The 12,224-nt window shown below is 46.8% G+C and overlaps 1 protein-coding gene across 1 annotated transcript in view; it reads right to left on the bottom strand.

Moving 5' to 3' along the window:
* Positions 1 to 12,151, bottom strand: part of FAM20A (FAM20A golgi associated secretory pathway pseudokinase) — a 55,753-nt gene extending 43,602 nt beyond the window's left edge. Inside the window, exon 1 of the mRNA XM_007959693.2 lies at positions 12,021 to 12,151. The gene's annotated coding sequence lies outside the window, so the exon portion shown is untranslated. The remainder of the gene's footprint in view (positions 1 to 12,020) is intronic.
* Between the last annotated feature and the right edge of the window lie 73 nt (positions 12,152 to 12,224).

Below are 12,224 nucleotides of genomic sequence, written 5' to 3'. Positions count from 1 at the left end.
GTATCTCATTGTTGTTTTGATTTGCATCTCTCTAATAGCTAATGATCGTGAGCATTTCTTCATATGTTTGTTGGCCGCTTGAATATCCTCCTTGGTGTGAAATTAGTTTTTAAAGTTAATCAGTGAGAACAGTCGGATGTTTCGATTATTACTACAAACATTCAATATCAAAGATAATAAATGATAGGAATAATTTTATTTCCACATTCCATTTCTGCATATCATTTTGGTAACAGGGCATGAAAAAGCACTGATAAACACACATACGTAGTTGTAGCTGGGAGTAGTTTTAATTGCTCACCTTGCAATCTCAGGATTTTCCTCTATTAAACAAGGACAAGAGAGAAACCAGGTGTTAGCGTGTTACCTGAGGCAGCGTCAGTGCTCTACAAAGGTGCAAAACACAACAGGTGTGGTTTTCCTATGCGACATCAAAAGGAGTTTACGGTATTAAAAAAACAGCTAGTTGTCATTGAGTTGACTCTGCTCATGGTGACCCGACGTGGGTCAGAGCAGAACTGCACTCCATAGGGTTTTTAGTGGCTGGTTTTCCAGAAGTAGATAGTCAGACCTTGCTTCCAAGGCACCCCTGGGTGGATGTGAACGTCCAACCTTTTGGTTAACAGCTCAGTGTGTGACCCATTTGCACCACCCAGGAATGCCGTTTAAGGTATTAAACAAACAAACAAACAAACTCACTGCCATCAGGCCAGTTCTGACTCATAGCAACCCCCTTTGGGTTTCAAAGGTGGTACATCTTTATGGAAGTAGATTGCCCAGTCTTCCTTCCATGGAGTAGCTGATGAGTTTGAACTGCCAACCTTCTGGTTAGCAGTCAAATGCCTTAGGCACTATGCCACCAGAGCTCCTTGTTTAAGATATAAGTTTTTAAAATCAAAATTGAACCCATCCTTTGCAGAACCTGTGAAGTACCTCCCAGAACCCGGGCACTTCATGAAGCGCAGCTTGAAAACATCACCCGGACAGATAGAGAAGAAATCTTGGTTGAAGATGTTCAGAGCTTGGGAAACAAAGCTGTGAGGTCACAGGCTTACCTTCTTCATTTCAAAGTGAAGAGCTTAGGCCTGAACATGTTATCACAGTGTTCTTCTCAGGGTTAACACAAGAAGGAGCCTGGCAGTGCAGGCTGGCACTTTGAAGCCATCAGTGGCTAGGGGGGAAAGAGCTGCTTCCGTGAAGATTACAGCCAAGTAAACCCTATGGAGAGGTCCCTGTCTCATGGGGTCACTATGAGTTGGAATCAAGTCAACGGCTCCCAACAGTAGTCCTGGATCCTCTCTGAGTTCTCTTTTTCCTGCCTCAGCGGCTTTCAGGAGCCCGGGGCTGAGCTGGTCCACATCAATTCCTTTTCTAGGTTCCCCTGAAGAGAGTAAAGGGGCCTTGGTGGGGCTGGCATGGAAGCCCTGGTGGCGTGGTGGAAAAAGCATCTGGCTGTTAACCAGAAGGTCAGTAGCTCAAACCCACCAGCTCCATACAAGAAAGATGGGGCAGTCTGCTTCTATAAAGATTTACAGCCTTGGAAACCCAAAGGGGGTCACTGTGAGTCAGAATTGATTTGATGGCAGTGAATTTGCTTTGTAGAAGAGAGTAAAGTTGCTTTAAGAGATACCCAAATTAATGAAGATCCCTATTTCCTTGGGAGGATTTTAATGGTTGGTACCCAAAGTTTGCACGTTAAGAATTTTCTTATGAAGACATTTGTTTAAGAACATCCATACTAAAATGATAGAACATTGGCTATAGAAACCCACCAAACTCACTGCCACTGAGTGGATTCTGATTTACAGTGAGCCTATGAGGCAATGAAAACTGCTCCACCGGGTTTTAAAGGCTGTAATCTTTATGGAAGCAGACTGCCACATCTTTCTTTCATGGAACTGCTGGTGGTTTGAACTGCCCATCTTCTGGTTAGCAGCTGAGTGCTTAACCACTGTGTCACCAGAGACCCTTAACAGTGGCTACAGGAGTCAGAAACTATAGCAGATCTGAGTTAACTCCAGCACCACTCTGGTCACTGCAGTCCCTCCAGGGCCCCTGCTGGCTGTGCTCCCATTGGCTTTGGGGGAACTGCTCTCCCCCCCACACCACCCTGTGAGCTGAATGGGATGCTGCACCCCCCCTCATGGGCCTCGTGCTGGGCACTCATTGCCCCCTCCAGACTGGCTGGGTGTCCAGACCTGGCCAATCAGCATCTCTGCCCAGTATCTTTTTGTTTTTGTTTTGGAGATGGGAGAAGCTCTCTTTTCTCTCTGCTCCAAGAAGTAATAGGATGATGAGTGCTGGTGGTCATGTCTTATATCCCAGGAGATGGAGACAGGCAGGAGACATAGAGGGAGAATGGAGACTAGAGAGACACTGTCAGTTTGCTGTACGGTGGTGGCTTGCATGTTTCTGTGATGTTGGATGCTATGTCACTGGTGTTTCAAATACTGCGGGGTCACCATGGTAGACAGGTTTCAGTAGAGCTTCCAGACTGAGACAGTCTATAAAGAAAGGCTTGGTGACTGACTTCTGAAAATTAACCAATGAAAATACACTGTGGCCTCAACAATGGATTTGAGTATATCGACAATTGTGAAGATGCAGCAGGATTGGGCAATGTTCCGTGCTGTTGTACGTGGGGTCATTGTCATGAGTCAGAGCCAACTCCATGGCAACTACAACAACAGATGCAAAGAAAGAGAATCGTGATTGTGTTCCAGAAACTCTGAGGCCACCTCTCCCGTGCTTCCTGAGGCACGAGTCTCTATATCTCCTTGGCCTGCTGAAGTGTTTGATGAATGTAGGGAATACTTTGAGAACACAGTGTGCTGTTGCTTAGGAAAAGCACATATACAAACTGCATAAATTATCAGGGAAGGCCCAGACTTCAGCATGTGAACCCAGTGGGGTCCAATGAGCCCAGTTAAAAAAAACCCTGTGAAAAGACATTGATTACGGACTTGTGTTCTGTCAATATTTCTCTAGTGTCTCTCAGTGCTCAGGGGAGTGCAGGATACACAAATAAGCAGCTATTGGTTGTGTGTAACTCTTAACTCAGGGTAAAAAGAACATGAACTCAAGTGTGACAGTAGATAAATATACTCTCCCTTCAGCCACCGAAGGAAATGAGCCAAAAGTGTACAAACCCCACTTCAGTTGATGAAACTGACCACATGGGACACCTGAGGTGGCAAGGAGAGACAATCCGTCCCTCCATATAGACTCCATTTTGCTTAGCATCATCAAAAATATTTACCTAAGACCTCAGCAGCTTGACACAAATGTTGACAATTGTAGGCAAGTTTGCTGAGAGCTATGTTTGACCTGCTGGGGCTGAACAGCCAGCTTTTCTTTGGCCGGTGGAGGGCTTTTCTAGCCCATCAACCACTCCTGAGTTTTCTCAATTGCCATCTTTTCCCAGTCTACCTAGACTTTTATGGTCCAGCTTCGGACTCCATGTGTGTCTGTGCCAACGCTCCTCAAATTTCTTTTTCACTCTCCATATTTTGCTGAATGTTATTGCTGGCTCTTGGTTTCTTAGGAACCTTTGTGCTGCACTATTTTCTGGTCCTTTGGGCTTCCTAAATTCATTATCTGGTTTACTAGTGAATCCAATAAAGCAGGTCATTTCCAGGGACTTAACCTTGCCTCTTGCTCAGGCCAAATTCCACTGGCTGCCCTAAGTTCTTGACCTCCAAAGCCAGCTCCAGGGATGGAAAATCCTGGATGCTGGCATCTCCCAGGTGTTCACATTCAGTTCTGTCCTGATTCCACATTCCAACCACAGGGCATTCATTCTGCCAAGTGGCGGGGCACAGAAAGGGCTAAGTCTGTTTTCCATGCTATGGTTTTCATTAGGCATATATGTGTGTGTGCCTGCCTGTAATAACAGATACACAGATGCTTTTGCTCCTAGTAGCTTTTGCTCCACCGAAGCCTCAGCTGTTTAGAACGGTATTCCCATCTGGCTTGCAGCCATCCAGAGACTTACTTCAGCAGAATCTGCAGGCTTGAATCAGCCACCAGCTTAATGAATAATTACAACAAAAATACAGGTCAGCACCTGCCAAGGGGCAGAGCTAGGATTACTTTGGCTAAACCAGGGTCTCTGTGTTTCCCATCTTTCTTTAATGCAAGACTGCTTGGCTGCCCCTTGTCAGAAAGCACATGAAACTGAAGAAAGTTCCTCTTCTTGGAGATTACACCTTCTCAACTCTCCTTCAAGGCTTTTTTTTTTTTTTAATAGAGGAAAACAGGCCATCGCTAGCAGCCCCCAAATTCTGGTGTCACCTGTTGCCAGTGATTTGTTCTGCAAATTTGCTCTGGGTCTACCCTAGGGGTCACAGTGGACCTCATGAATCACAGGGAAACATTGTCTGATCTGTAACCGGTCATGGGGGTGGCCTAAGACCGGGCAGCTTTGTTCCATGGTGCATGGGATCACCATGAGCTGTGGACCAGCTTGACAGTGGCTAACAAGAAGCCTGTGGCAAACTGTGCTGCAGATGCCCTGGAGTGGCCATGTGCAAGCTGGGGCTGTGTGTGCCAAGAACAAGTGGCCATTCATCTTCACATGAAACTCCAGATAACTGCCATGAAGCTGTAGGTGGAAACAGTGCTCACGTATAGATGGAGAGGATGGATATGGTTGGGGAAGGGGCAGAGTGGATGGAAAAATCTATCCAGACAAGAGAAAGCCAGAAACTGCAGGCATCAAAGGACACAGGGTGGTGGAACTGGTGGGTAAGAGCCTGACCCTCAGGGTAAAATCCTGCTTGTGGTTGGCTAGCTGCCTGACCTGGGCAAATTATATAACCTTGTCCCCAGTTTCCTCTATAAACGAAAGAAGTCAGAAGTCCTGCATGCTGTGGCTGGCTTCTCTATGCAGGGTCTTAAACATAAACATACACACACACAAGCACGCACATACACACATTGCTGTTGAGTTGATTCCTACTCATAGAGACCTTATAGGAAATGTAGAACTGGCCCATAGAGTTTCCAAGGCTGTAATCTTTACAGAAGCAGACTGCTATAACTTTTTCCCATGTAGCCAATGGTGGGTTTGAACTACCGACATTCTGGTTACTGTTGAGCAGTTAACAACTGCACAGCCAGGGCTCCACAAAGAATCTTAGAAGATGTTAACTGGGTTGAGTTTTCATCTTGAGGGTCTGGGGGAAGAACCTGCTCCTAAGCTCATTCTTTTTAAAATATTTTATTGTGTTTTCAGTAAAGATTTACAGAGAAGTTTAGGTTCGCATTCAACAATTTCCACATAAAGTTGTTCAGTGATACTGGTTACATTCGTCACAATGCATGAACACACTCATTATTTCCATTCTGGTTGTTCCATTTCCAAGCTCAGTCTTGTTGCCAGAATTCATTTCCTTGCAGGAGTAGGACTGAGGCCCCTGCTTCCTTGCTGGCTGTCAGCTGGGGGCCGATCTTAGCTCCTGCAAGTCGCTCATATCCCTTGCCCCTAGCTCCTTCCATCTTCAAGTCAGCAATGGTATGTCAAGTCCACCTGGTGCTCTGGGCCTCTCACTTCTTCTTTAACCCAAAACCAAACCCCCTGCGGTGGAGTCGATTCCGACCTTAGTGAGCCCATCTGTTTTTAAAGAGCTCATGTGATTAGGCCCATCTATATACTTGCCCAGGAGCTCTGGTGGCATAGTGCCTTATGCACTTGACTGCTAACCAGAAGGCTGGCAGTTCAAACCCACCAGCCACTCCTCAGAAGGAAGGTTGGGCAATCTACTTCCGTAGTGATACTGCCTCGGAAACCCAAGGAGGGGTCCCTATGAGTCAGGTCGGACTCAACAGCACATAACAACAACAACATATACTTGCCCTATTTCAAGGTCGACTGACCTGAGTCTCTAATTACATCTGCAAAATCCCTTAAAGCAGAACCTGGATTAGTATTTGATTGGATAACTAGGAGAAGATGTGTTCATCAGGATGGGGAATCTGGAATGTCTATCTTGGAATTCTATCTAAACCAAAAAAAAAAAAAAAAACCCAAACTCACTGCTGTTGAGTCAACTCACAGTGACCCCTTCTTGGGTTTCCAAGGTGGTATCTCTATGGAAGTACATTGCCCAATCTTCCTTCAGAGGAGTGGCTAGTGGGTTTGAACCACCAACCTTCTAGTTAGTAGTCAAATGCCTTATGTACTACACCACCAGAGCTCTATCTACAAGTTTCTATTTCTAGGGAAGTTGTGAGGTCTAAATTAACAAGTAAATGCAAGTCTGGCACACAACAGAGCATGTTTGAGGGAAGGGCATTCACGTGCAAAGAATTAAGCAGTTGGAGTCCAGGGATGATGAGAACTTGGTGAGGGTGAAAGGAGTGTGTTGGAGATTGGGAGAAATGGAAGAGCTGAAGAACATCTTTCAATTCTTGGCCAAGGGGCTTCATTTTGATATATTTGGAAGTAGGAAGTGCCTGTCCCCCTTGGATGAACAGCACTGACATTGTCCTGATTTAGGTCTTTGCTGTGGAAACGAGGACTGGGCTTTGGAGATGGTGAGAAGGGACCTGGTGACAGCCTTTTGGATTAGCACTCTCTAAATTTTGATCCTGAGCAGAATGGAGAGTTTTTCTCCAGCTACAATCCAGGGAATCAGAAACCACTAAAACGATAAACGGAAACAAACAAACAAAAACACCAACTCAAACCATTGCCATTGAGTTAATTCTAAATCATGGCGACCCTGTGTGTTGCAGAGTAGAATTGCTCCAAAGGTTTTAAAGTTCTGGAAGCAGATCACCAGACCTTTTTTCCAAGGCATCTCTGACTGGATTCAAACCACTAACCTCTTGGTTGGTAGTCAACCATTTGCACCACCCACAGCTTTTCCAAAAATCTAGGGTCAAGCAGGGGTGTAACTAAGGTGGAATGGTGTGGGAGGGGATGGGGAATGGAAAATGGAAGTCGGATTCCTACTCCCTCTGCTAACACACACAGGTCGTGGTGGAGGTGGTTGGTCCATTTCCTTTCGTAGCCTGGAATTGTCAGCAGAAGGGACCACGGCCCAGCTGACTCTGAGAGAAAGGTAAACCGGCCACCATCTGCGAGGTGAGATCCTGGACTTTCACTCAAGCTGCCAGCTCTCAAGAAATCTGTGTTCCGAATAACTTGGGGCTGGCCTGAGATAAGCAGAAAAGGAAGAAAAAGGTGGGGAGGGGTGAGAATAAAGAGATCAGCATTTCTGGATAATGCTTATTCCACAAAGGCCATGGCAGAAGGGAGCTTTCTTTCAAAAACTCCTAGATGAGACAGCTCTCATTTCCAGCTGAATTCTTTCTCATCTCTTCTGGCTCTTTTTCCTCCTTCTCCTCCGTCGGCCTCGGCTCCTTGAGCTTCTCAAAGCTTCCCACGGAAAAACTTTAGCCAATTTACTCCCCTTGAACAACTGTCGCTTTTGAAAAGCTGCCCAGTCTCTTTTGCTGTGATTTTCAAAGAGAAACTGGGGCCACATTTTCTTACAATGACAGCAAGAGGTAAGAGAGGGGAAGACAGGAGCTTCTGCGAGTGGGAAATACATCCATATATACACCTCCCTTCTGAGAAATGCTGAACCTACAACTCAGGAAAAGGTAACCTTCCTGGTATCTGGGGAAGAAATCAACAGAGAAAAGCAGAGAGTATTTAAATTTGGGTTGTAGTGCTGGGGTCATGCCCCTGCTTGACCTTGCCAGTCAAGACCAAAAACCGAAACCAAACTCACTGCCGTTGAGTAGATTCCGACTCAGAGCGACCCCTTTTGGGTTTCCCAGGTGGCAAATCTTTACAGAAGTAGATTGACAGCCCCATCTTCCTTCTGTGGATCCGTTGGTGGGTTTGAACTGCCAGCTTTCTGGTTAGCAGTTAAATGCTTTAGAGACCAAAACCAAAAAACGAAACTCACTGCCAAAAGACCAGAGGGTTACAAATGAACTGACCAAGGATATGTGAGCAAAAGACCAGGCCCAGCTGACCATGTCAAAGGACAGAGGTTGTCTGGCTTGGATAGCTTGAGGGCCAAGGAAGAAATCCAAAATAGCCTGTAACGACGGCAGGATGGCAACCAGGTAGACGGTTGCCTTTGCTGCAGGTAAGGCCTCCCCTGCATCATTGCTAAGGAAGGAGAAGGACTAAGGGCAGCCCAATTCTGGTTTGTTAGTGGACGGCCTGAAATAGTGGAGACGGCATCGCCTCTGCTCCCTGTGGTCTCTCCTCTTCACTATTCAAGCCAGGTGCCAAACGTGTCATTGTGCCTCATGGAGCCTGGCGTTGGCGCTCTCGCTGTGATCAGCTGCTGACTATCTGACAGAAACACTTTCCCTGATTACATTTTTAACTTGGCTTGTGCCACATTTGGTTACATTTTCAGGGGAAAAGGGAAGAACCGCAGGATGAGGACGTTTACAGAAAACACAAGGGTCAGACGGATCACTGATCACCCACCCTACACACGACGTGCCTTTTGCATTTCAGCCCAACTAAATATTGAAATCAAATGAGTATTGACTGAGCACCTGAAACATTCAAAACAGTATACAAGCACCATCTTCCACTGTTTGAATTTGAAAGGGAACAGGCTGGAGAGGAAAGAAAGGCTGCCTCCTCCCTCCTTTGGTAAGAGAGTCCCTGGGTGGTACAATGCTATGCTCTCAGCTATAACCTAAAGGTTGGCAGTTCGAACCCACCCATGGTACTGTGAAAGAAAGGTCTGGTAATTTGCTTTTGTAAAGATGATAGCCAAGAAAACTCTAGGGTGCAGTTCTACTCTGTAACACATGGGGTCACCCTGAGTCACAGTCTTGACTTGACAGCAACAGGTTTTTTTTTTTTTCATTTCTTTTTCGGTTTAATTTGCTATTGAGTCCCTGGGTGTTGCAAGCAGTTAAGCATTTAACGACTAATCAAAAGGTTGGCAGTTTGAGTCCACCCAAAGGTGCCTTGGATGAAAGACCTGGTGATGTGTTTCCCAAAGGTCAGGACTATTGAGAATTTCACGGAGCAGAGTTCTACTCTGCTCACAAGGAGTTGCCATGGGGAGAATCAGCTCAGTAGCAACGGGTTTGGTTTCTTTGACATTGGTAATGACTCAATTGTAGAAAGATACTTTCTGGCGTCATAGCATTACTTGTTAGTGTAGGGAAAGAAAATTACTCAGAGAGTTGAATGGTCTCTTCCAAGCAAGTGGTAAAGAATGCCAATTGGCCTGTTTTCTTACCTGTACATCCCCTGGTGTGGAGAATGGTTTGCTTATACAATTATTTTGGATAGGAGCTAATGCTAGGTAATTATTGGTATGGTGGCATCCACACATGTCTATAAACTGTTAGATTTAAAATACTGGCTTGGTGGTGGCTACTGTCTGTGCAAGAGAAAAACAATTAGCCAAGTCATGCATTGCTTCTTCTGCAGTCTGCTCTAGTTATTTGTCTGTTCTCAGGTCTGCAGTCTTTGCTGTCGCTACACACGGCTTGGAGCGGGCACACAGTTTTCATCTGCACATCCACGTGTCCTCAGGGCACAGGCTCACTTACAGTCATGAGAAATGACTCTCTCTCACAGCACAACTCCAAATCTGAGTCAAATTCCCACTGGCTAATGAGTCTTCCATGTTCTATTTTTAACCCTGGCATAAGTAACGGCAAGTAAGCTTATTAAGAGTGTCACGTGGACATTTACAGTTTGGGAGAAGGTAGGGTGTTCTCTCGCTCGGAGGTCCCAGGTGCAGCTGACCTTCCTGTTACTGTCCGTGAGCCTTGCTTGTGAATTTGAGTGTTGGAAGAGGATGACAGGGTATTTATTGCAACTGTCACATCCGAGCAACCTCACACAACTCCCCTATTACCTCTGAGCGCAGCAAGGTCACTAACCCCATTGGTCTTCTGCTAAATGACCAAGACCTTTTCTGGTCAGTTAAGGGTTGTGATACACAGAGCTGTAGACATCAAACTCAGAATCAACTGTATGTCAGCTGGGTGATGATGCTTGTTTTTTTTTTTTTTTTTGCTTTGGTGCCCCAAATTTCTCCTGGGCTTTCCTGTGGGACCAAAGTAACATTGTAAGTTTAAGACCACAGCAAACCCACAAAATGAATGCTGAACCTACATTTACAAAACAAGTCCTCAAGGCCTTGACCTTCAACTCCACACACAGAAACACATGCACATGCACATGCACACTCATGTGCACACGCACACATAAACCACCTGCCATAGAGTAGGTTTCAACTCACATAACACCCCCTGTGTTACAGAGTAGATCTGCTCCCTAGGGTTTTCTTGACTGTTATCTTTATGGAAGAGGTCACCAGGCCTTTCTTCTGCAGGGCTGCTGTGTGGGTTCTAACTAGGTTGGTAGGTGAGTGCAAACAATTTGTACCAGCTAGAAACTTCACATCCACTTTAAGCATGGGGAAATTTTTTTCTAAGGCCAAAATTTACTTTACGGATTCAGACACCCATGTTGTTGATGAGCTAAAGGTAATCCTGAAAGTTACAGTGTCTGAGAAGTCATCTCAAAGTGCCTTTTTATTGCACACAATTAGCAATGGAATGGAGAACCACTTTCTTTCTAATAGAAAATCATGAGCCATGAGCTGCAATTGAAATTCACTACAGCGATTTCCACCAAGAACTCTGCAAGCCTTCCTCTTTCTCCTTTCCGAAGGCTTTTTTCTTTTCTCCTGTCTTCAGTAAGTCTCAGCAGTGCAGAGTAATGAGCAAACAGTTAACCGGGCATCCGACACTGAGTTATAGAAGACATTTATGACCTGCCCATCCTCCCCGGGGAATAGAAAACCACCCGATGATACCTCATTTTGAAATTTCTTGTATTAAGGAAAGTGACGGGTGCGGCGTGAGTGAACTCTGGCTGTGAGAGACATTTAAAACAAGTTTTATACTTCAAAACGGAGTCCTTAACACACGACGGCTTTCTGCCATTAGCTGGTCTCAGCAACAACCATCCACTTTCTCTAACATGCGGCCTTCTTTTACAAAAGCATCCTTCTTAATCTTGCTCTATAGGCGCTCTGGTGGTATAGTGCCTAAGGCACTTGACTGCTAACCAGAAGGCTGGCGGTTCAAACCCACCAGCCACTCCTCAGAAGGAAGGCTGGGCAATCTACTTTCATAGTGACTGCCTTGAAAACCCAAGGAGGGGTCGCTAGGAGTGGGGTTCGACTGGACGGCAGTGAATGAGTGAGTCATCTTATTCTAAGTATATATATGTTGTTGTTGTTGTTGCTGTGTGCCGTCGAGTCGGACCCGACCCATAGCGACCCCTCTTTGGGTTGCTGAGGCAGTATCACTACGGAAGTAGATTGCGCCATCTTCCTTCCGAGGAGTGGCTGGTGGGTTTGAACCGCCAGCCTTCTGGTTAGCAGTCAAGTGCCTTAGGCACTACGCTACCGGAGCTCTTCTCAGACTCAAGTCAGCCCAAATCACCACGGTAATAAAACTGCCTTCAAGTTACAGTACCCTCCAGAGAGGGATAAGCCACGTTTTAAATAGGAACAGAGAGGTGGCTGTGGCAGGGAAATGACTGTTTACTTCCAGACCCAGCTGACCTCTTTTGACCTCTTTAAACGGACACCAGGCAAAGGAAAGGGAAAAAAGGAGCAGGGGTTCTGGGGAGTAGGGTTCCTTTCTGAAAGGCGCCCCAAACTGCCCGAAGAGCAGAGGTGAGTGCCGGATTCGAAGCGGCCCGGAGCTGCTCTGCTTGGAGACCTCATCCAGGGAAACAGAGGTCCCTCAGGGGCTTCCCGGTCAGGACAGGGCGAATGAGGGACAAGGGATCAGGGAAGAGGAGTGGGGCTAAGGAGCGAACCGAGCACCTCAAAGGGAGCGGCTGGAGAGTTTCTAGGGTGTGAGGCGGCGCAGAAACTTCTTGCACTGTCTGACTTCGAGGCTGAACAGCTGGGAGGTTAAGGTGGGGAACACACCCCAAGGCAAGGGCCGACTGAAGGGCAGGTGGGGCGCGGCGGGGAGCCCGGGCGGGGTCTCACCTGTTCCAGCGGGCCACTTTCCTCCGGTAATACCGCAGCGCCTCCTGGCTGGCCAGGAGCGAGTCTTCGGGCCCTTGGAGAGGCGGCTCCTCCGGGACGCTGTAGAGCGGGTGCGCGAAGAGGGCCCGCAGCTTGGAGCCGGGGCCGCCGCGGCCGTCGCCGCCCGGCTCAGCCCGGCGCCGCGCTTGGGAAAAGTTGCGCGCG

Source organism: Orycteropus afer, unplaced genomic scaffold, assembly GCF_000298275.1.
Source record: "Orycteropus afer afer isolate SDZICR_OR568_19922 unplaced genomic scaffold, OryAfe1.0 scaffold00018, whole genome shotgun sequence".
NCBI classification, from domain to species: domain Eukaryota; kingdom Metazoa; phylum Chordata; class Mammalia; order Tubulidentata; family Orycteropodidae; genus Orycteropus; species Orycteropus afer.
Note: the sequence above shows the minus strand (reverse complement) of the source record. Positions and strands in the feature narration are given on the sequence as shown.